Below are 22438 nucleotides of genomic sequence, written 5' to 3' on the forward strand. Positions count from 1 at the left end.
CAAGTCTTGCTAGAGGTACAATGGAAAGACTGGGCATAGGCTGAGAATGGAATAACAAAGAACTGCAGGAGAGCAGTAAAAAAACAACTGCAAGAGGGTGGAGATTATGGTATATCCAGTGTTGTGTTGCTACCAACCAGCGTGGGACCACTGGAAACCTTGGGGCAGTATTAGGATTGTGGCCAGACAGGAAAGTGCAGTAAAAAATTAAGAGTATCTAGGGATCTTCAGTGAAACTGAGTGCATGGAGACCTTGCAGAACAGCCCTAATCACAACATATATGCATTTGTTGTGGCAGCCCAGGGCAGTGGCCCAAGTCCAGCATGTGCCCAGAGGTATAGAAGTGATCATCTGGCAAAGATCAGCTCCAGCCTAGTTAAGCGGAAAGTGAACAGCCATCTATAGTATCTAAAGCAAACTATACCTCTGTCTTTTTATGTGCCCAAAAGATACTGGATTTCTGCACTGCTCCTTTAATTTTTAGTGTTCTGCTTATTTCTGTGCTGCGTATAAACTTGCAGTCTGTTCATAAAAATATAAGATCACAGCGTGGTCTGCTTTATATCTGTATATATATGCAGATGCACAATGCTTCTCCCAGCATGCAGAATGAATAAATTCTGGAGTCATTTTTCATTGTTGAGTTTATGAGCTTCAAGGAAAACACCCTCAAAAACTAATAAATAATTTATTCCAATGAAATTGCTGTTTACTACACTGCATGCTGGACCTTAGGTAGCCCAGTCAGCACGTGGGATCCCGGGCATCTTCTCTATATTGTTTCTCATTATTTCTGTTTTTTTCAGGGAATCCATGAAGTCTCTGTGTGTGTATGTTCATACATGTGAGAGCATGTGTACGTGAAGGCAAGAGAGTCCAGAGGAGGGCGACCAAGCTGGTGAAGGGTCTGGAGGGTCTGACCTATGAGGAACGGCTGAGGGAGCTGGGGTTGTTTAGCCTGGAGAAGAGGAGGCTCAGAGGTGACCTTAGTGCAGTCTACAACTACCTGAAGGGAGGTTGTAGTAAAGTGGGAGTCAGCCTCTTCTCCTAGGCAACCAGCGATAGGACAAGAGGACATAGCCTCAGGCTTCACCAGGGGAGGTTCAGGTTGGACATTAGGAAGAATTTCTTCTCAGCAAGGGTCTTTAGACATTGGAAGGGGCTGCCCAGGGAGGTGGTGGAGTTACCACCTCTGGAGGTGTTTAAGAAAAGACTGGACATGGCACTTAAGTGCCATGGTCTAGTTGACATGGTGGTGTCAGGGCAATGGTTGGACTCGATGCTCCCAGGGGTCTCTTCCAACCTGATTGATTCTGTGAGAGCATAAAAGAGAGACAGTTTCTTTCTATCTGTACATGCTTTCTGCATGTGTGTAAAAAAGAGACCTCAGCCTCTGTTTTAGATGTGCAGGCTCCCTTTATAACACAACACAAATGATGGATTCATGACACCACTGTTCAGAATAGGACTGGTCACTGGTGGTCAGTAGAGTGCCTGGGGACCTTTTCTTTATACCCTAAAAAAGCATTTAACATACACCAGGTGAACTGTGTCTTCTTTGTTTATACATATGCACACAGTGCAAATTCATGTGGTTTTTACATGGTTGACCATAATAATATGATTTTGTGTGTTTGTATAGTTAGCACATCACAGTTCTGCTTACTGTGCACGTATAGGTGAGTATATGCAGTGAGGGGTGCTGTATGTACACGGACTTGTCTAACCACAAGACACATGAGTATATTGGCATTATGTTACACAGCATAATAACGCACTAGGAAAAAAACAGATGGAAAGGAAAAAAAAAATAATCACAGAATCACAGAATGGTTAAGGATTGGAAAGGACCTCTGGAGATCATCCAGTCCAACCCCCTGCCAAAGCAGGATTACCTAGAACATGTTGCACAGGGTCGCATCCAGGTGGGTTTTGAATATCTCCAGAGAAGGAGACTCCCCACCCTCCCTGGGCAGCCTGTGCCAGGGCTTTGGCACCCTCAAAGGAAAGAAGTTCCTCCTCATATTCAGATGGAACTTTCCATGTTTCAGTTTGTGCCCATTGCCCCTTGTCCTGTCACTGGGCATCACTGAGAAGAGTCTGGCCCCCTCCTCTTGACACCCACCCCTAAGGTATTTGTAAGTGTTGATAAGATCCCTCCTCAGTCTTCTCTTCTCCAAGCTGAACAGCCGCAGCTCTCTCAGCCTCTCCTCATAAGAGAGATGCTCCAGGCCTCTGATCATCTTTGTAGCCCTTCGCTGGACTCTCTCCAGTAATTCCTTATCTTTCTTGAACTGGGGGGCCCAGAACTGGACACAGTACTGCAGGTGTGGCCTCACCAGGGCCGTGTAGAGGGGCAGGATAACCTCCCTTGACCTGTTGGCCACACTCTTCCTCATGCACCCCAGGACACCATTGGCCTTCCTGGCCCCAAGGACACATTGCTGGCTCAGTCTATCTCTCTTGAGGGTGTGTTTAGAAGTACCAAAAGTGACATTCATTCAGGGTTATCTTCCCAACTTCTTGTAACTGCTGAGGAGCTAAGGTTACCTATGTGCTAACATCTTGCTCCATGTTACGCGGTTTAAGCTTTAAGGCTCTGATCCACGTGGCCATAGCTAAAGGTGGCTTTTTGCTCTCTTCATTAAGCCCTACCCATGTCAGTGCTAAGGCTGTTGCAGTATCGATGTTTACATCCTAGTGAAACTCCTGCCTGATGTTGGGACTTGGTCATGGAAATGGTCCCATGGTCCTTGGTGGGATGACTCACAGGTGCATGGTTTACACACGGGCAGGAGATGCAATGCAAGTAGAAATCCATTAGCAACCAGGGTGCTGGCCTAGGCTTTAAGAAATGAGGCTCTGCTGCTGACCCCAAGGTAAATAATTTCTATTTTTTCTCTTTTTATTCTGATCTCTAGGAGATCAATGAATTTCATCTCCAATGCCTTGAAGCTCCTTTTTTCCTGCATTTTCTGCCGTTCTTGTCCATTTAGACTTGGACCAAAATGTCTTTTACTACTTGTCTGCAGCAGGGCACAACACAGTGGGATTCTTCTCTCAGCAGGGGACTCTTGCCATATAAATAAAATAGTACAGATAAATGATTATTTTGCCACTGGGCTTGTTCAACAGCTGATGCTTAAATGAAACAACCCACAAATTCATGCAGAGACACATGTAAAACAGCGAGCTGGGAAGAGCAATGCCTGAGCTCTTCCCTTGCTAATTCCAGCAGCTGGTTTGCATTGGTAAAGACAGACTAAAACCTGAGAAAGGAGCCTGGGATGTGACATCCCTGCAAGATCAGGTCTTAGGGAGATGAGACTGCAGCTCGGGGAGACAAAAAAGAGGGGAACAAACGGGGATCTGGGTCGCTGTTGCTCTAGATTATTGCTGCCAGTTGCTCGAGCATGATTACCATTTCTGAGTGAGCCTGGATCTGTATGTCCCTTAACGTGCCACGGCTGCTTCTCCTGACCTCTTTCATGCTGCCTATTACCTCAGCTCCGCTTCCCCTCCTTTCTGATCGAATTACTAAAGAACACAGTAGAGTCTCTTGGCTCAACAAAATTTAATGACAGTGACAACAGAGGAGGATAATAAAGATAAATCAGCTGCTCCCAGGAAGGAAAGATGAAGTAACAACAGAGTGCGTTAGAAGCCTACACCATGACGTGACCCTGGCAAGTGCATGGTCCTCGTCATCCCTTTCATCTTCACGCCTGCATTTCTTCTGCTTTTCAGGGAATTTAACAGGGAAGAGTAGAGAGAAGAGGGGACCGAGGCACTAGAGATTTCTGCCTTAGGCATGCGCTTGCTGGGGATCTTGGACACATTACTCCACCTCTTCAGTGTCTTCTCTCCGAGGTTGTAGGTTGAGAACAGACCAGGAGAAGCTTTTCATTAGGCAGACTGTAAGGAACATGTCAGCTGTGGAGTTTTCATCTCATCTGTAGCCCTGTATACTACTGTGATCCACACAGTTAGTAAAGGGAAATGGTATTTGTGGAGGGGCTTCAGTAGGAGCACTTTTCTCAATGCCTTTAAATCTTTGGGCACATCAAATGATGTTAATCCAGCTTTTTCTGATAAGCTGTTCTCATGGAAGCCAACGAAAGCAAGCTCATGTCTATTTTTAGCTAGCAACCCATGCTTGGCAAGAGAGCTATGAGGGGTTGAGGCTCATGTCGAGCCTTGCCCACCAGCTAAGTTTGGATGAGGGATCCAGGGCTTCAGTGAAAGGCCTTCAGAGTGTGATGGGCACAGAGGTCATCTCATCTCCCAGGTGGAAGAGAAGAGGTAGCAATCAAATTGAATCTGAGCTTCACATCTCACCTAGACCTCCTCAAATGGGAAACCAGCTCCTGGAACTGCAATAACTGTGCTTAACACCTCTGCCTCCCTCCCAAAGACGAGCAGGGGCAGAGCCTGGAATGACTGTGCCTATTGCAATTGCTTTTCTGACATTCACCATGTTTCTAGTTGCAGAGCACTTGCTGTTTAATGATAATGCCTGAAAAAAAACCACCCTTCTAATTGCAATCACATTCCTCGCCTCTCCCCTCACACCGGGTTGTTATGTTGTTAAATGGTTGCTGCATTGATCTAAACAGCTGAGCACGAAACAGTGAGCTGTAGTTGAGACCTCCTGCAAGCTCAATAAACTTAATGGACATCCTCAAGAACTTTAACTGGGAAGATTTAGTTCCCAAAGAAGAAGGAAACAAGTACCCGGAGGAGCTTTGTCTGCCTGTTGTCCCTCATTTTGCCAGAAACAGCTGTTCATGCTGGGATTAGCTCAGAGGTTTGCACTGAGCAGAGGCTGACTCACGAGAAAAAATCAGGAGATCATTACATCTCAGTGCAGGCTCCAACTGCTCCAGGCTGCACAGGGAGAGGGAAAATGAACTGGAGCAGGAGCCCAATCTGCAGAAGTGCTGCACAACTTTTGTGCGTGACAGCCTCTCCGCTCTGCAGGACCAGTGCTGCAGATCTCAGGATGGAGCTCCAGCCTGGGGGATGGAGGAGATGGCTGCTGAGAAGACAGAGGTGGCTTGTCATACTGATCGTCTTGCTCTTGTGCCTTCTCTTAATGGAGCTCGTTTGTTCAGGATTCATGCAAGATAAATGCTCAGAACAGGAGGAACAAAACTGATTATTTTACAAAGACCCTAATTACTGAGAAATTCCACGTCCCTCCCAACACTGAGCACAGCATTGCTGGTGTGGGGAACAAACTATCTCCCCATCTTATCGAGGGAGGTGGCAGAGTCTTCACCCTTGCAGACATTTCCCTTCTAAGGGTAATCTCTGGGTTAGGTTAGGGGCATTGGCTTGGTTGATAAAATAGGTGATCTGGGCTGGGAAGACTTGTTGGACTAATTTTAAGAGCTGGTGAAACCCGCAAGTGGAGAGCATGTGCAGGAACACCAGACACCATCAGATGAGCACTCTCCATCCTCAGCTGATTGTTGCCATAAATAAGGAAGGAGCATCCCTCTACCCAACAGCACAATTTGATATGGTATGGATAATCAGAGGCATTACAGTGAGAGAGCAGCTACTGGTTTAGCAACAATATGTGGCTTTGTAACAACTAATTTTCTAACAATGAGGAAAACTTGGGGGCGGGGGGGAGGAGGGGAGAGAAGGAGGTTAAAAGGCTACTTGGACAGTCTTTTACAGTAAAACTGTGTTTGTAACTCAGGGGCTCCTCTACTCATCCTGGTCAGAGGATAGCTTGTGGATGGAAACAGCTCTTCAGACTGTTGTTACAAGTCCTGAGTAGCCCACAGGGCTTCATCAGAAAGCCTCTCACCCCCAGTTTAATGCTGACGTGAACTCAGGGTCACCTTTCTCTGTGTTTCTGTCTTTCAGGCTGGGACTTCCTCCCCCTTCAGCCTTGTAACATAACAAACAATGACCTGAAATGGTCAGTAAGCCCATTCTTCCATGGGTAAATCATCATTGCCTGAAACAGAGCAGTCTGCATTTTCATGATCTACTGATGGTTACTGCTAAGTCTTTTTTTTTTTTCTTTTTTTTTTTTCCACTACTCATAAAATCACTCACTAGTGTCATGGCCCAATAGCTAAACCACAGAGCACTGAAGACCGTAGGCAATCCCCACTGACAACAAGACCTAGACTTGCTGCATCAAGGTTTAGGTAACTCTGTCTGAAGATGGTATTTCTAAGACATCCAAACTGACCTTGTGCCTTTTCACAGAATCACAGAATCAATCAGGTTGGAAGAGACCTCTGCGATCATCGAGTCCAACCATTGCCCTGACACCACCATGTCAACTAGACCATGGCACTAAGTGCCATGTCCAGGCTTTTCTTAAACACCTCCAGAGATGGTGACTCCACCACCTCCCTGGGCAGCCCATTCCAATGTCTAATAACCCTTTCTGAAAAGAAATTTTGCCAAAGTGTGACCACAATGCAAGCAACTGAGATTGCAGACAGGTTAAAATGCAGTCACCTTCAAGGAGGCTCGTTCACAGTAGTGACACGTGTGGGATAGCCAGCTGAAGGACACAGAGCCCAGCTGAAATGGCAGGAGCAGGTTCAGCAGGGTGCAATGACATTGCACCTTGGTTTGCTATAATTAATGCTTCTGAAGTCCAATATACCCTTCCATGTTGGCCAATGACCTAGAGTTGTGTTTTACTACTCAGCCTCACCAGTTCTGCCTGGTCTATACATGCTGGCACCATCTCTTTCTTCTCCAGTGGGGAAACAGATGAAAGATCTTGTCTCCCTGGTATTAGGTCACAAAGTGTTATTTTGGGCACCTTCCAGAACTAATACATTACTTGTCATCTTGCAGAGTGAGGACAATGTAAGGGTCTGCCACATGCTGTATTGATCCCTTGACTTGATTAGTCGGTGTATCGAATACCCCTGCTTTTCTAATCTAATTAATGCAAGATAAATACTCCGTGTTGGGGCCTGAAGTCACGTTCTAAGAGTAATCAGGGAGTGGGACTGATTTAAACCAGAAGGCTTCAGGGATAATTTATGGACTCCTTGACACTGCTGGCAGGTTGGGGTATTTTGGAGGGCTCCATGTGGTCTCTGGCTTGAAATTGGCTCTTTGGCGGGCTCCACATCCAAATTCCTCCTCATCCCTCAGTACGATAGCTTTAGGTCTGAAGGGGTCTAATCTCTGGGGTGAAACACAACCATGGGGGTCAGGACATCTGGTTTCACAACTCATCAGCAGTGGGACACTGTGCCAGAAAGGTAGACAGGATACTTAATTTGTGACCTTAAGAAAATTACCAGATGGCATGTTTTCATAAAATTATACAGCACCAGACACGTGAGGACTTTGCTCTTGTTTAGAAATCTGGAAGCAAATAGAAATAAATGACTGAGATATAGCTTAGCTCCAGTTTGTCCCTGTTTCAGTCCAGATCTTGGCGTTTCAAGACAAGTGAATGCTCTGGATTGATAGGTATAACTGGACTAGGGAAGGTGATACTAACAATTCATGACACATGCATGAATTAATTAACTTATCCTCACTGTGAAGTAAGTAACACAATTGCCACTGTAATGAAGAGGGAAAGGAGGCAGTGGGAGTTTTAATGGCCAGCTAAGAGGAGCGTGTGGTGCACACTAGGGGAGATCCTGGGGATGAGCTTATCTCCAGCCACCTCCTAAGGTCCTTTCTCTTATGGGAAGAAGCCTGGGTGGGTAAAATGTCATAAGGGATTAATCTTCCCCCTGTTTTGTGTTGTCCTCCATCAGTGGAGGCTCTTACAACACCCTGGCCAGATGATGTTCATCCCCCCACACCTTGATGAACATTTGGGTGTGGGAGCACCTCCTGCAGCCCCACTCTGAGTCTGGGAGCACACTGCAACAGAGAGCAGACACACTGTGGAGAAGATTTGAGGAGTGGATTGGTGGAAATCCAGTGCAGTCTATGGAGAAGCCGGTCTTGAATGTGTCTGGGGTCCACCAAAGGGTGGGACAAAAGACTTCTGTGAGATGAGGAAAGGTATGGTGGGCAGTGAGGGTTCGGCCAAGGTCCATCTCCCCTGATTGCAATTACACTGTGCTTGGGATGGCGTGAAAATTTTTCCAGGGAACAGGGAGCAGGGGCACAGGGTCACGGATGGCAATGGCAGGGCCATTTATTCCAATTTCTTTCTTTTGCATATGAGTTTTCCCAGGCGAGAGCACAGCACACACAGCCGGGGGAAGGCAAGGGCAAGTTCAGCAGCCAGTTGTAATTGCATTTTCCTCCACAATTGCCCCTGGGGCTGAGCCAAGGCCCTTCTGTGCCTGTCTCTGTCCTCACAATGCATCATAGAGAATTGGTGTAAAATCCATTTAAAAGGCCACTCTTGGGTCTCAGCTGCTGCGGCATAAATTGTGGATGAATTTTTCCTCTCCCGTATACGCCTGATGGGTTTTGTCATCCAGCCTCACACGTCTGGGTAGCATTTCTTCTCTTGGCTTGATCATTGGCCTCTCATCACAGCCCTGCTAGCTGCTTGTGAGCTCTTTCTGAAGAAGGCAGTACTTCAGGCTCCGTGTTTTACAGCACTGTCATTGCAGAAAGATATCTTGCTACACGTGTAAAAGGGAGCCTGAGATTGATGGGGTGTTGGAGTGGGTAATCACAAATCCAGCTGTCCCGAGGTAGTTGAGAACAGAAATGGTGCAGGGCAGGGGGGAAAGGGTAGTGAGACCTGAGGGAGCTTTGCAGGGTACATTTATCACACTCTTGGCAGAAAGATGCAATTTGTATGGTCGGAGCATAAATCCTGTTCGAGTTGCACAACACTCCATATGGGCAGCTGAGCACCTGGGTCTGCAGTGATGCTGGAAGCTGGGGCCTGAGATGGTGCTGCCATGGTCATCCTGCCAGCTCTCTGGCTCTTCCCCTTGCTTTTTTTGCACTGTCTTTTCCCATTCACCTTTTGGTAACTCCCATCCACTGGTTGTCAAGATGTCACAACGGGCAGTGGTGATAGCATGCTCCAGCAGAGGCCTTTCAAGTGACCTCATTTTGCTTATCCCCAGACCATGGAGAACATCTCTTATCTCCTCAGCTATCCCAGTGACACACCCCCCCCCATGCCATGCACTGTGGCAGTGGGTGCACATGTGGACCCTCCTTCTGCTTCATCAGCACCGGCCACAGGTCCACCTGGTCTCCGCCTTTCACGCAGGGAGGGTGTAATTGCATTTTCTGAGCCCCAGGAGTCATCACTGTGCTCGTGTCACAAGCACGTGTGGTCCCATGGGCTGGTGGTTGCACATGCACCTGCACGGGTCTCCTCCATGCCCTTCCTCATGTACCCCAAAGGCACTTGTCTCATCACCATCATCATGCTTGTGTTTTTTTTTGGCACAACAGTTGCTTTCAGGAGTGCTTGGGCCCTTTTGGATTAGGGTATGGCTGTTGTAAAGCATAGTACTGCCTGCCCAGGGATGGATTTACTGGTGATAAGGATGCTGTAACACTGGTTCATGTTATGTGCTGTACCTCCACACCCTTCCTGACACAATCTGCAGTGTATATCCCCCCTATATCTATTAATTTTCCTCCTAGCATCTGATGGGGAGACTTTGCTTTTTCATAATACTGAAAAAACTTTTCCTTTTTCTCTTCTGTATTAGACAACGGAATAATAAATTCTCTGTTATTTTGTCCCTGTCATGGCACAGTCACTCTTCTCTGGATTCAGGCCATCCTTTGTGCATCCCAGTTTCCACTTCCAATTTACAACTGCAGTTTTGCTATTTGGCGAGAGTCTGCAGACACACACACGGAGCAGTCCTAAGAACTTGGAATAAGCCTTGGAAATTAAATAATAAATAAAGACACTCCTCCCTTCCCGACACATGCTACGTGTTGCTTCAGCAAACGTTGAATAAATCATCGAGCTATGCGATAATAAATCTTTCATGAGATTAGGACCATCTGAACTTCAGCGATTGTGTGGGGAATGTATAAATTTCACATGCAGACATAGTGTAAAAAAAAATAAATCTTTAGATTAGTTATTAACTTTGGAAACACTTGATGAGTTTTGATTCATTAAGTGTTTCACAGTCTTGTTAATTTAATAAGTACTGATGAGGCTGTAATGTAAGACAACAATCAGTAATTTGGAAGGGGAAAATAATAAAGTAGTCATTACACACCAGAATGTTTAATCAAAGAATGTGGAAACTTACAGTTTCACATTAATTTGGAAAGGTTGGAGATTTAAAATTAATATTAGCTCTGACACAGGGAGGCTTTCTCTACAAGCAGATAGGGCTTATATAATTGCTTAGAACAGAATTAAAATGCCTGTAACATTAATGGCTTCACCTCTTTAACTGGATCCCCAGGCTCCATAGGTAGAATAGAAATAGAGCTAAAATAGTTGTGGTCCTTCAAATCCCTGAGTAAAACTCATCTGTGGAGATGTGGCTACCTGTAACACTGGGGTGACAAATCCCAATGCAATTAGGCTGCTGTTGAGGAGAGCAGTTAAGCACCTGCTTAAATGTAAACAGGTACTGAAGTACCACCCTGAACGAGAAGATACATAGGGAAGAGGTTAAGTACTTTATTGAATTTTGGACTTCCAAACATATTGACAATTCACAGCCTCAGCAGGAATAAATGGGATGTTCAGGGGAAACTTGGGCATTGATTAGTGCTTGGTGCTCCTGAGCCTTGCCCTGGTTCTGGTTCCACCCAACCTTAGCTTAGGGTTACCCTTTGTCTCATGCAGCACCACTGCTTTCCATCAGCTGTCTCTTGCCTTCTGGTTGATCTATACCTTATTTTGGGTTAAACCTAACAGTTTTAAGCAAAACAAACTAAGAAAGAAAACAAAGTTTCTGCATGACTTCCTCCTGATCACTCAGTAATTTTGGTACTCATTCCCAAATTTCAGTAAAATAAAGATATGTGTGTTGTGACGACAATGGTGGATAGCGTTCTCCACTTGGGAAAAGAGTGAAAAAATCTCACCCTAGAAGCAATAAGGCTAATATACACAATCGAGGTATGTTGGAAACTTGCCTGCAGAACAACTTGCAAATGGCATGTTTGCTCAGCATATAGCAAAGCCCCAATACCCAATAGAAATTGTCAAATATTTGGCATTGTTCCATAACCGGGTGTAAGAAAGGCCATGTGCAGATAGAGATGTCAGAAATAGATGGGAAGAGCTAAAATGTCAGTCTTCATAGCTTTGTTCGTCACTGATCTTAGTCCACTAATTTTATAGGATTAAGATGGTGTCACAGAAGCCATGATGACACCCTCAATGGGCAAGCGTGGGCTTACAAGAAATGTTGTGATGGAGTTTCAGAAACCAGAGGGATGTGTGAATATCAAGCGTTGCTTTGACAGCATGTTGTTTGGATATCTAAGGTGATGTTCTAGAATATCTCCTCCAGAGTCCTCCTCAAGGCTTAAGAATAGACAAAGAAATGACCAGTCATTCATTAATCTATCCCACATTTTGCTGAGAGCCTGCAGCTATGCGAGAAATTTGGGAATTTTGGCAGTGCTCAGCAAATCTCAGAGTTTGGTGTTCTTCTGGTGTCCTATGCTTGAATGGAAAGAGCTTGTAGGAAAGAAGGGCTCAGTGGTGCCCAGTGACAAGGCAAGGGCCAATGGGCACAAGCTGAAACATGGGAAGTTCCATCTGAACATGAGGAGGAACTTCTTTACTTTGAGGGTGACAGAGCATTGGAACAGGCTGCCCAGGGAGGGTGGGGAGTCTCCTTCTCTGGAGATATTCAAAACCCACCTGGACGCAACCCTGTGCAACATGCTCTGGGTGACCCTGCTTTGGCAGGGGTTGGACTAGATGATCTCCAGAGGTCCCTTCCAACCCCAACCAGTCTGTGATTCTATGAAACTGAGACATACCAAGCAAGACACAACTAACCTATATCTACCATGGAGACACCTCCATCGGACTTGTTACCTGAGACTCCATTGACAGTCAATGGAGAGATACAGTTATTTTTATGCTGTGACCCATCTCACTTGCTTACGTGTCTATACTAGGATTAGACTAATCCTTCCCCAGAAGTTGCTGTGCCTCTCTGATGTCCAAGGAGGGAGCCTAGACAGCTTGCTTACAGGTAGCCGTTGGCATTCCACCCATTGTATTTTATCCACAACCGCATGTCCATGTTCGTGTCTGTCTGTGCATGTAAGTGTGTGTTTGCAGCATGAAGAAGAAAAGGGCCACGTGGACATTGCTGCTGAGTGTCCAGCTCCAAGATAACAAAACCAAGTCATTGCATAAATATTTCTGAAGCAAGGGCAGCCAGATGTGTTCTTCTCAGAGCTACTGATGCTTCACATTTTTCTGGGCAAACCCCATTATTCTATGACTGATTAGTTTCACATTTCTCCTTACCCTGATGGGGTACAGTCTACCCATAACTCTTAATTTGGTGTGGTTATATGGAGGACAGGGTAACACCCTTCAGCTGATGAGAGTGGGAATGATGGTTTGACAAGCAGCAGCAACAGATAAATGTGATTTAATTTGTCCTCTCTCTGGACTCAACTTAGGTAGCCAGGACAAATCTGTCCAGCAAGTTTATCACTTCTTTAAGTGGGCTGTCCAGACTTCCTCCCAACCAAGGACGGTGAGAGCAGAGAGAGCAGCCACCTCTGAAAGCCTAGTTGCTGGGTAAGCCAGCTTGTTTTTCAGCTTGGGGAGCGCCGTTTCCAGGCTGAAAAGGTGGACTAATTAGACAGATTTCAGGCCTGCGTGGGCTCAGCGTTCGCTTTGCTGCTGCTGCACGTGCCCCTTGGGACTCCCGAATATGGAAAAGAGCTAACTTTGACAAACCAAGAGCAGAAACATTGTCCAATTTGCAATACTCTTTCATTCTGCTTCCAGCATGCAAATCATCAGCTCTAGTCTTTGGGTGAAAAGCGATTTTTCCCTCTGCGGAAACTCTGCCTTTTTCGACTCTCCCTGGGAAGCCGTGAAGATCTGTGCTGTATTCTGGAAAGAGAAATTCCGGGACAAAACAAAGCTGGTATATTTGAAGGAGTCTGTTAGTCGGTTTGGAAGGGAAGAGTATATGTTTTTGTGGATTTTTACCACTTTGGAGAACAACCATCCTCTAAAGACGTTTTCCTGCATCTTGGATGCATATTTTGTCTTGCAAGCTATTGGATAAAGGGCTGCTGTCTTTCCTCTCTTAAATAGGTAGCTGTTCATTTATTTCCCTTCCTTGCAGGAAACTAAAATGAAATGATTTTTTTCTTTACAGATCACTTGAACCATGTTCATTGTTTTAACATCATTCTGGCAAAGGGAGGATAAAACCAACAGAAATATCTGAATTTCAGTTTGATCTCAGTCGATAGAATTAGATTTAGATTAGATCTTAGGAAGAAATTCTTTACTGTGAGGGTAGTGAGACACTGGCCCAGGTTGCCCAGAGAAGCTGTGGCTGCCCCCTCCCTGGCAGTGTTCAAGGCCACGTTGGATGGGGCTTGGAGCAACCTGGTCTGGTGGAAGGTGTCCCTGCCCATGGTAGGGGGGTTGGAACTAGATGATCTTTAAGGTCCCTTCCAACCCAAACCCAAACCATTCTATGATTCTATATGATTCTATGATAGATTTATTCCTTTATTGAGGACTGACAGACATAACAAGTGAAAAATTGTTTACTATCAGCTTTTCTCCTAACTTCTACTCCTGCACAGCTGCAACCTTCTCCCAGTTTTTGACATTATTTCCTGTGCCCACTGAACACTTTTGCTCTGTATTTTTGATCCAGTTGTCATTGGTTGCACTCTGGGATTGACAGGTCATACTTTGAAATGATCCATTTTCTTCCAAATAAAGTTCTCACTAAGATTTTTTTATGATTATTTTTATTATGTACTTTCATGGCACCAGGAGATTAATAATGGTAAGGAATCAAAAGTGCCTAATATTTATATGATTATTGCAAACTACCATGTATCCTCAGATGGTTATATGCTCAGCAAAGAGATTTATTTGGGGGTGAATAGTAGTTTCCAAATATATCTATGTGGATGGATGGATCATTTGTAAGTTCTACTGATTTTCCCACAAAAAAAGAAAAGCAGATTTTCCAACAAGAACTGAATGCCTGATTTTTACAATGTTCCCTTGATGTAGCGATGCACTTTGTTCTTCCTGTGACAACTATATTAATTTCATGCAATGTTCAGGCAAACCAGAGGGCAGGCAGCATTCAGTGCTGACCTGCAGCGTCACGTAGTGCTCTGGTCCTGCCAGCTCTGCCAGATTATGTACCAGTTGATATGGAGGGAAAAGGAGGTTGTCTTGGAGGGGGATGAGATGAATTGCAACAAAATTTCTCTCTTTTCTTTGGCAAAAGTCATGAGATCTTCTGTGACAATGGAGTGGGAATGAAAGGACTGGCTTTGAAGAGGAAACTAGAGGCAGTGAAAAGGTACAAAAGCCTATAATGATCCTGTAATGATCGTGGAAACAGAGAAAAAAAGGTTGATGCAGATGAGTAAAGATGAAACTGATGATGGCTGAAGTGTGTTTGATCAGAAGACTGGCACAGAAAGAGACCTGGAGGGGACAGGAGTTTGGGTATCTGTGTGCATGCACATGTTTGTGTTGGCATGTGTGTACAGACACCTGGTTAAGCAGCAATTTTTTACAACAGTTATTTTGATATAGGAATTCATAATTTAATTTCTTATGCTTTTTTTCTTTTATTTTGAAAAAAAAAAAAAGCAGCATACCCTGCAACCGAAACTCCAACCACAGAGTTTTCTCTGATCTGAAATTGAATTGTCAGAGCCTTGTCTGTATAACCAAATGCTCAGATCTAGACAGGAAAACTCCAGATTTGAGAAACTGAGTCAAATTAAAGGAAAGAAGGGAAGAAGGGTCTTGTACTTTTGAGCAGTGCTACATTGGCCACCTGCAAGCTTGGAGCACTATTTTTATTTTTTCTTTGAACCTTTTTAAAAAATTATGAAAGTTCCTATTTAAACAGAAAAGATTATGAGGATAACTTAAAAAAATATAGTGCAAAACACTTTTCCCATTTACCTCTCTCTATAAATTCATCACTGCAAATCCATTAGTGAAAAAGAATGACAGTGTGCATGGACAGATGTCTTCAGTAGCAGATACTAGATTATATCAGAGGGTGAAACTAAGTCTTCCTGGTTGTTTTGGAAAGCTATAGGGCCCAGTTAGGACCCTACCTTAACCTAACCTCTTCAGCTGTCCTGTGCGTTGTGGGAGCGAGTACTGTCCTCATGCTGAGACTATTTCAAGATGTCTAGCATTTCATTTGTCTAGCCAATCTGTTTGGGCCCCTGACCAGTGTTTGTCATCATTGTGGAGGTGAAGGAATAGCCAGTGTCCAACTTCCAGCTAACAGACTGACTTACTCTGCTCAGGGATGGGCAATGATGAAGTTGTTTAGAGCTGCATCTTATACCTGTAGGAAACACTTCAGAAAGGAGAAGCAACTCTGATCTCCTCAGCAAAGAGGTGAGAGCTGATAACTTTTGGAGTGATGGGGAGTTTCCCAGGGCATGTGTTCACTGACTGTCACGGTTGCTTAGTCCCTGTTGTGGCTCAGAGAGTCCTCACATAGTGGTGAAAGTAAGTGGTAGAAGGATGGAAGGAGAGGGCTGGAAGCACTTGTATGTGGCTGGGTGGTAGATCTACAGGGAAGTCTTGCATTTTGTCTAGAGTAGGATGCTCTGACCTCAGAGCGCTGAGGGATTCATGCAGCATACAAAGTACTGGGCATAGCCAAGAGCTATAAACAGCCAGGAGCATCATTTCCCTACCGTCTTCCCAGGAGTGGAGGCCTGGCCATTTTTGGCCTCAGGCAGTCTGAGTGCAGGAGGAGGGCTGCATTTGTCTCACACACCACACAGGCTGGACTCTTTGACCCTTGGGGAAGCGGCCGTGACCCAGTGGGGATGGGGGACAAGGACGTTCTCGGTGCCCTGTTCTTGGCCATGCCATGGGGTAATGGGATGCTGCGATGAGTCAGTGCAGAGCAGCAGCGCTACTGATCGGGGCAGCTGTTCCTGAGAGTATTTGCAAAGCAGACGCTGGCCCGGAATTAGCTCCATCTGTTTCAGAAGCAGGGAGTGTGCTGCCTGTGTTGTGTAATGCCAGAGATTTCACACCGAGCTGAGCAGTCCCGGTTCACTTTCCAACAAACTCTTCCTTCCACAAGTCATTGCAGAACATCTAGCCCAGAGAGAGCAGTCTGCTGTGTGCTGGACACACGCACAGACCTGTCCAGGCTGGCAGACGGTTTCTTGAACAAACCATGCAGGAATTTCTCAAATCCCTCTGTAGCCCCAAACCATATCTATCATACCAGCTGTGATAACTTTTAGGGGACAGTAAACAATCCCGCCTGCTGTTCTTCAGCACTGCCAGACCCCGTCTGTCTCTACAGCTATCAGAGAAATGTAACAATTATCTTCAAACCACCTACGAAATACATGTGCTGAATGCATGTTTTGTGACTGTTTCTCTCTGTTCGCTGTACAGGGAACCAAAGTCTGGCATTCCTGGGTAACAGGCCACCTGAATGGGTCATCACTCTCATTGAGCTGAATGTTAGGTGTCTAACTGTGGCTCAGGAACCACAGCTGTTGGGCTGATATCCTACAGTTGCTCCACCACCCTCTAAGATGGTGCAGAGATGCCATAGACCATAAGATGGACTTACATCATGGACCATAACATGCCATAAGACCATAAGACGATCTTATTTTAGTGAATGAAGTACCATCCATAGCATATCCATGGTGATATCCATGACTTAACTTCCCTGGTTGCATTGTTGTCGTTTACCAAACAAGTTTATGAAACAATCCTCAGTTCTTGGTCATTATTTTCCACCTTTCTCTATTTCTTCCCTCTCCTGGGAATCCTGCTAGAACACAGGGATGTGTGGTGACAGACCCTATGGAAGAGAGCTCTACTCTTGCCCAGTAGCTTTTAATATTCCAGACATCATCTGCTGACAAGCTTCAGCACTTTTCTGTGGGTTACCACAGCCCTGCATGATGTGACTTTCAAGTGGAGGGGTGCTACACTGTTGTGGGACAGCTGTGGGTCATGTTGCAGAGCATTGGTGACCTGTGAACCACAGGTTCCGAGCCATGGCTCTCTACTAGCCCAAAGCGCATCATCCGCAAGCATTATAAAGAAGTAGTGGGTCAACCAACATGTTCCCATGCAGGCTACTTCATTTCTGATCTTTCTTCATCTTGGTACCAGTATGTTGCCTGGAGCCACAGCCTTTACCTTGAATAGCACTGTGATGGGCTGCAGAAAGAGGTATGGCAGATTTCTGTAAGGCACAAGGATGAAGTGTTGCTAGTTGGTGCCATCAGCAGAAGAAAAGAGACATGTGCCACATGTCCTGGCCAGATCTTGTCAGACTTAAAGAATGGCAATGAAACTGTTCAATGTGACACAACACAGTGGTCTTAAGCCTATTGATGCTGCATTTATGAAGGGGATTTAATTCTGCTATTGCTGGACAAGCCTGTCCTAGCAGCACATGCTAAAGTGCAATGCAGCATGAGTTTACAGTTAATAATAATTAAGCAAAACAGAAAAAATCGCCTGTGCACCACAGGAAAGTGTGGGAATTTTTCTGTAACTGCAAGTCAGCTAAAGTGTTTGGAGAAAATGAGTTAAATAATAGAAGTATCACCTGGTAGCAGACCCCTTCTCCCAGGCAACTAGCGACAGGACAAGAGGACATAGCCTCAAGCTTCGCCAGGGGAGGTTCAGGTTGGACATTAGGAAGCATTTCTTCTCAGCAAGGGTCATTAGAGATTGGAAGGGGCTGCCCAGGGAGGTGGTGGAGTCATCATCTCTGGATGTGTTTAAGAAAAGACTGGACATGGCACTTAGTGCCATGGTCTAGTTGACATGGTTGTGTCAGGGCAATGGTTGGACTCAATGATCCCAGAGGTCTCTTCCAACCTGGTTTATTCTGTGATTCTGTGATTCTGTAGTAATCAGCTACTATGTCTGGGAAAGACAAGCATGCATTTAGCAATGGAAACACTCTGGATATACAAGTCTGACCCAAAACTGTGCCTGTTTTATTCATTTTTGAGTTATCTAATAAAAGGTGGCAATTTGATCCATCCTGTTCTATTCTGTTAACATTTTATACACAAAGACACACATACAGAGGAGCAAGAAGTGGGTTGGAAGTGGCTGGTGAGCTCAGAATCACAGAATCACAGAATGGTTGGGGTTGGAAGGGACCTCTGGAGATCATCTAGTCCAACTCATCTTTGAGATAGGAGCCGGACTTACATAGTCTGAGTTCCCACGGGGGTTCCTGTAGTCTAGGCTAAAAAAGTTAGTACCTGTTTCTAACAGTAGAGCATTGTTCCTTCAGTTACTCTAGGGAAAAAAGAATCACAGAATCACAGAATCAACCAGGTTGGAAGAGACCTCTGGGATCATCGAGTCCAACCGCTGCCCCTACACCACCCTGTCAACTAGACCATGGCACTAAGTGCCATGTCCAGTCTTTTCAGTAACACATCCAGAGATGGTGACTCCACCACCTCCCTGGGCAGCCCCTTCCAATGTCTAATAACCCTTTCTGTAAAGAAATTCTTTACAGAAAGACACTCAGGAGGGGAGAGAAGTGAGGCAACCTACATTGCCAGGGTAGTATGACCACCCAGCTGCTCTGATCACATTCACAGCTATACCTTTTGTTAAAAGGGGACCCATAATTTTATTTTTGTTTTGCTATTTTTCTTTCATTCATACTCATAGCTTCCTCTTTTACCCATTCTTCCTTTTCCCTGTCTTCCTTCCCCCGACATTGCTCATAACATTTTTTGGAAGGAGTGAGACAGCAAGTGAAGGCTCAGTGAGTTTCATGCATTCAGAGCTTTCCAGACTGCTGCTTTTGCCATCCGCATCCTGGAGATTAGATGCAAGATGGATCTTCCTTTCTCTGACTTGTTTGACAAACTTAATGTGCAGCTACATAAATTATTTTCCCTCCAGGCAGTGGAAATGTCATGCTGTGTCTCTGCCAGTGACACGGGCATATTTACATGGGATATGTCTTACCAGAGAGAACTTTAGGGGCTCTCTCCTATCAAGTACCCCTGTATCCTCCCACTATGGACACTGCATGGAATCTGAAGCACACTGCACACCCATGCATGGAATCATAGAATCACAGACTGGTTTGGGTTGGAAGGGACCTTAAAAATCATCTAGTTCCAACCCCCCTGCAACAGGCAGGGACACCTTCCTCTAGACCAGGTTGCTCCAAGCCCCATCCAACCTGGCCTTGAACACTGCCAGGGAGGGGACATCCACAGCTTCTCTGGGCAACCTGGACCAGGGTCTCACCACCCTCACAGGAAAGAACTTCCTCCTAATATCCAATCTAAATCTCCCCTCTTTCAGTTTAAAACCCTTCCCCCTCATCCTGTCACTACTTGCCCTTGTCAATAGTCCCTCTTCAGCTTTCCTGAAGCCCCTTCAGGTACTGGAAGGTGCTAGAAGGTCTCCCCAGAGCCTTCGCTTCTGGAGGCTGAACAGCCCCAACTCTCTCAGCCTCTCACAGTACTATCTGTGGTGTGTATATTGAGCATTATTATTACAAAATTCACATGACTGGAGCACACACCTCAGTCTAGATAACAAGTACAGGATAAGCGCATGATACAGGGCACATGCTCATAAAATACACAGTACATAAGCCCCACAAAACATGCAGCACATGCAGGATTGCATAATAAGGTGGATGCAACACAAGCATAACGTTGATAGAGCTATGTCTCACCAGGCATCACAAGGACAGTGTGCACCTCCTTTCTGCATCTCGTGATCGGCGTGTGAACGCCTGCGTACACGGTTCCCAGATGCACACCAAAATCCTGTCTTCAAAAGCATCCACGCACCAGTGACTGAACAGGAATGCGACTTGTCATAAATAGGACACTTGTTTGTATACACATGAATGTACCATGTGCTTCATTACGTGATGGGAGAGACGCACCACACGTGTACATCAAATGCCCAGAATGCGTCTCACGCACTCGTACAGCGTGTACGTTTAGAAAGCTGTATCCATAACACATATTTCTGTGGCAGGCGCACGAACAGATGCCCAGTACATATGGATATATATCACAAGCATAACACACATACAGAATCACAGAATCACAAAATCACAGAATGGGCACGTTAGGCTGGGCATAAGGAAAGCGCTGGCTCTTCTCCCCTATCTGCAGAGGAAGTGCCTTCTTGGCGTCAGCTGGGTTCTCACAGAATCACAGAATGTTAGGGATTGGAAGGGACCTCGAAAGATCATCTAGTCCAATCCCCCTGCCGGAGCAGGATTACCTAGATCATGTCACACAGGAACGCATCCAGGCGGGTTTTGAATGTCTCCAGAGAAGGAGACTCCACAACCTCTCTGGGCAGCCTGTTCCAGTGTTCGGTCACCCTCACCGTAAAGAGGTTTTCCCTCATATTTATGTGGAACCTCCTGTGTTCCAGCTTGCACCCATTGCCCCTTGTCCTGTCAATGGATGTCACTGAGAAGAGCCTGGCTCCATCCTCATGACACTTGCCCTTTACATATTTGTAAACATTAATGAGGTCCCCCTTCAGTCTCCTCTTCTTCAAGCTAAAGAAACCCAGCTCCCTCAGCCTCTCCTCATAAGGGAGATGTTCCACCCCCTTAATCATCTTCGTGGCTCTGCACTGGACTCTCTCTAGCAGTTCCTTGTCCTCCTTGAACTTCTCTTTTGTTAGTTTTCTGGGAAAGGCCATGCATTACAGATGTCAGCCCACGTTGTACGGCATGTTCCTTGCCTTTTCTTAAATAACTGCCCCTAAAAAGTAGTTTGTCTTAGAGGTGTTTTTATGTGGAACTCGAGATTATAAGCCTGAAGGGGAACACATAAAAATAAATCATAGGGCAAATGGTGAATCATGCATTAAAATATGCTGGAAGTTGGGGTTTTCATTTTAATAGTATAGAAAAACACGTACATGCCAGTGCTTCCAGTATGGCCTGTGACTTCTCCAAAGAATCGTGTTGCTTTGCTTGTCTCTTCTGATACCCCATTCTTTCCTTTAAGTATGAGAGAACCATCTTCCTCTGTTGATGCCCAATATCCATTTGAAAATAGTCTAATCGCATACCATGGTGGTGGACTTGGGCTTCCAGCCCCTTCTCTCCGTTAATTGCATAGGAAATGAGTGTCAGGCAGCTCTGGCTCAGAGTTGACTTGAGTCTTCCATCGTTTTCTCAAGAGAAAGTAGAGTACGAGATGTTCAAACTGCTCCTAGGTGTCACACTAAAATCTAGACATCCCCAGACACTTATACTGATTTATTCCAGGGTGCATTTTTAAACTGATGTGTTTAGATCTGCCCAGCATTTTATGGGGATGCTGTTGTATCTATATAATCATAGCTTCTATATCTGTTTAGTTGCTGTTGGATGATCCAGAGTACTAGTTTAGCTAAAAAGAAAAAAAAAAGTTTTAAACTGAAATAAAAGTCAACAAACAAAATGCTCTGGTTTAACTACGCTAGTTTAATTCAAATTCATGTAACTCTTGTGTGTAGACAAGTCCAAAGTCTTACAACTTAGCTTTTCTGTGGACACATAAGGCGGGTTCAGTAATGTTTTTGCATGAGCATTGCATCACTGAACTCAAATAAATAACTTCTAGTGCTAAAGTTTTGTCCCATGTTGTGTAAACTCTAGTGATGAAAGTCACTTTTCTACCATGTTGTAAAAGAACAAACCAATGAAAACTGAAGTTTGAGACTTAGAACACAGTTTTCCTTTGTTTTTACTGGTTTATGACATTTTTACTAAACAGAATGAATAAATGGAAACTAAAGGAAAGAACTCCAGAGAATGTTTGTCTTAGAGGCTGGGAACACTTCTGCAAACAGCATTTACACAAGCAGTCCTTCATGCTTTATATCTTGTCACCAACACCTACAGTATATCAGCATTTTGGAGTTAGCTGTAACATGTGCCTTGGGGAATAAACACAAGGTTACAGCTAATCTGGGGATCTATATATAACTCTAACGAAGGAATGCACGAGCTGTAACTTGTCAGGTATTTTCTCTAATGAAGGTTGATCTCTGAGAAGTTAGCACCAGGGAGGTCTGCAGGCCAGATGCTCTGGCACATAGTCTAGGGCTGGGAGTTTTAACTCTGTCGTCCACCCAGCATCAGCTCTGTGCATCCCTTTGTGGTACAGACGTGTCGGGTGAAGTTCTCTGCAGCCTCCCACCACTGTGGATCTGCAGTTGTCCCAGTCCAGGACTTTACTGCGCTTGACTAATGATTTCTGATGTAGGTCTGGCCACTTCTCCACATTTGATCTCCATTCTAGCTTTGT

General features: G+C 45.1%; 1 protein-coding gene across 1 annotated transcript in view; it reads left to right on the forward strand.

The window, feature by feature from the left end:
- PLXNA4 (plexin A4) overlaps positions 1-22438 on the forward strand; it is a 511402-nt gene that overhangs the window by 285504 nt on the left and 203460 nt on the right. The gene's annotated exons all lie outside the window — the stretch shown is intronic.

This window comes from Nyctibius grandis, chromosome 5 (genome assembly GCF_013368605.1).
Source record: "Nyctibius grandis isolate bNycGra1 chromosome 5, bNycGra1.pri, whole genome shotgun sequence".
Lineage (NCBI taxonomy): Eukaryota > Metazoa > Chordata > Aves > Nyctibiiformes > Nyctibiidae > Nyctibius > Nyctibius grandis.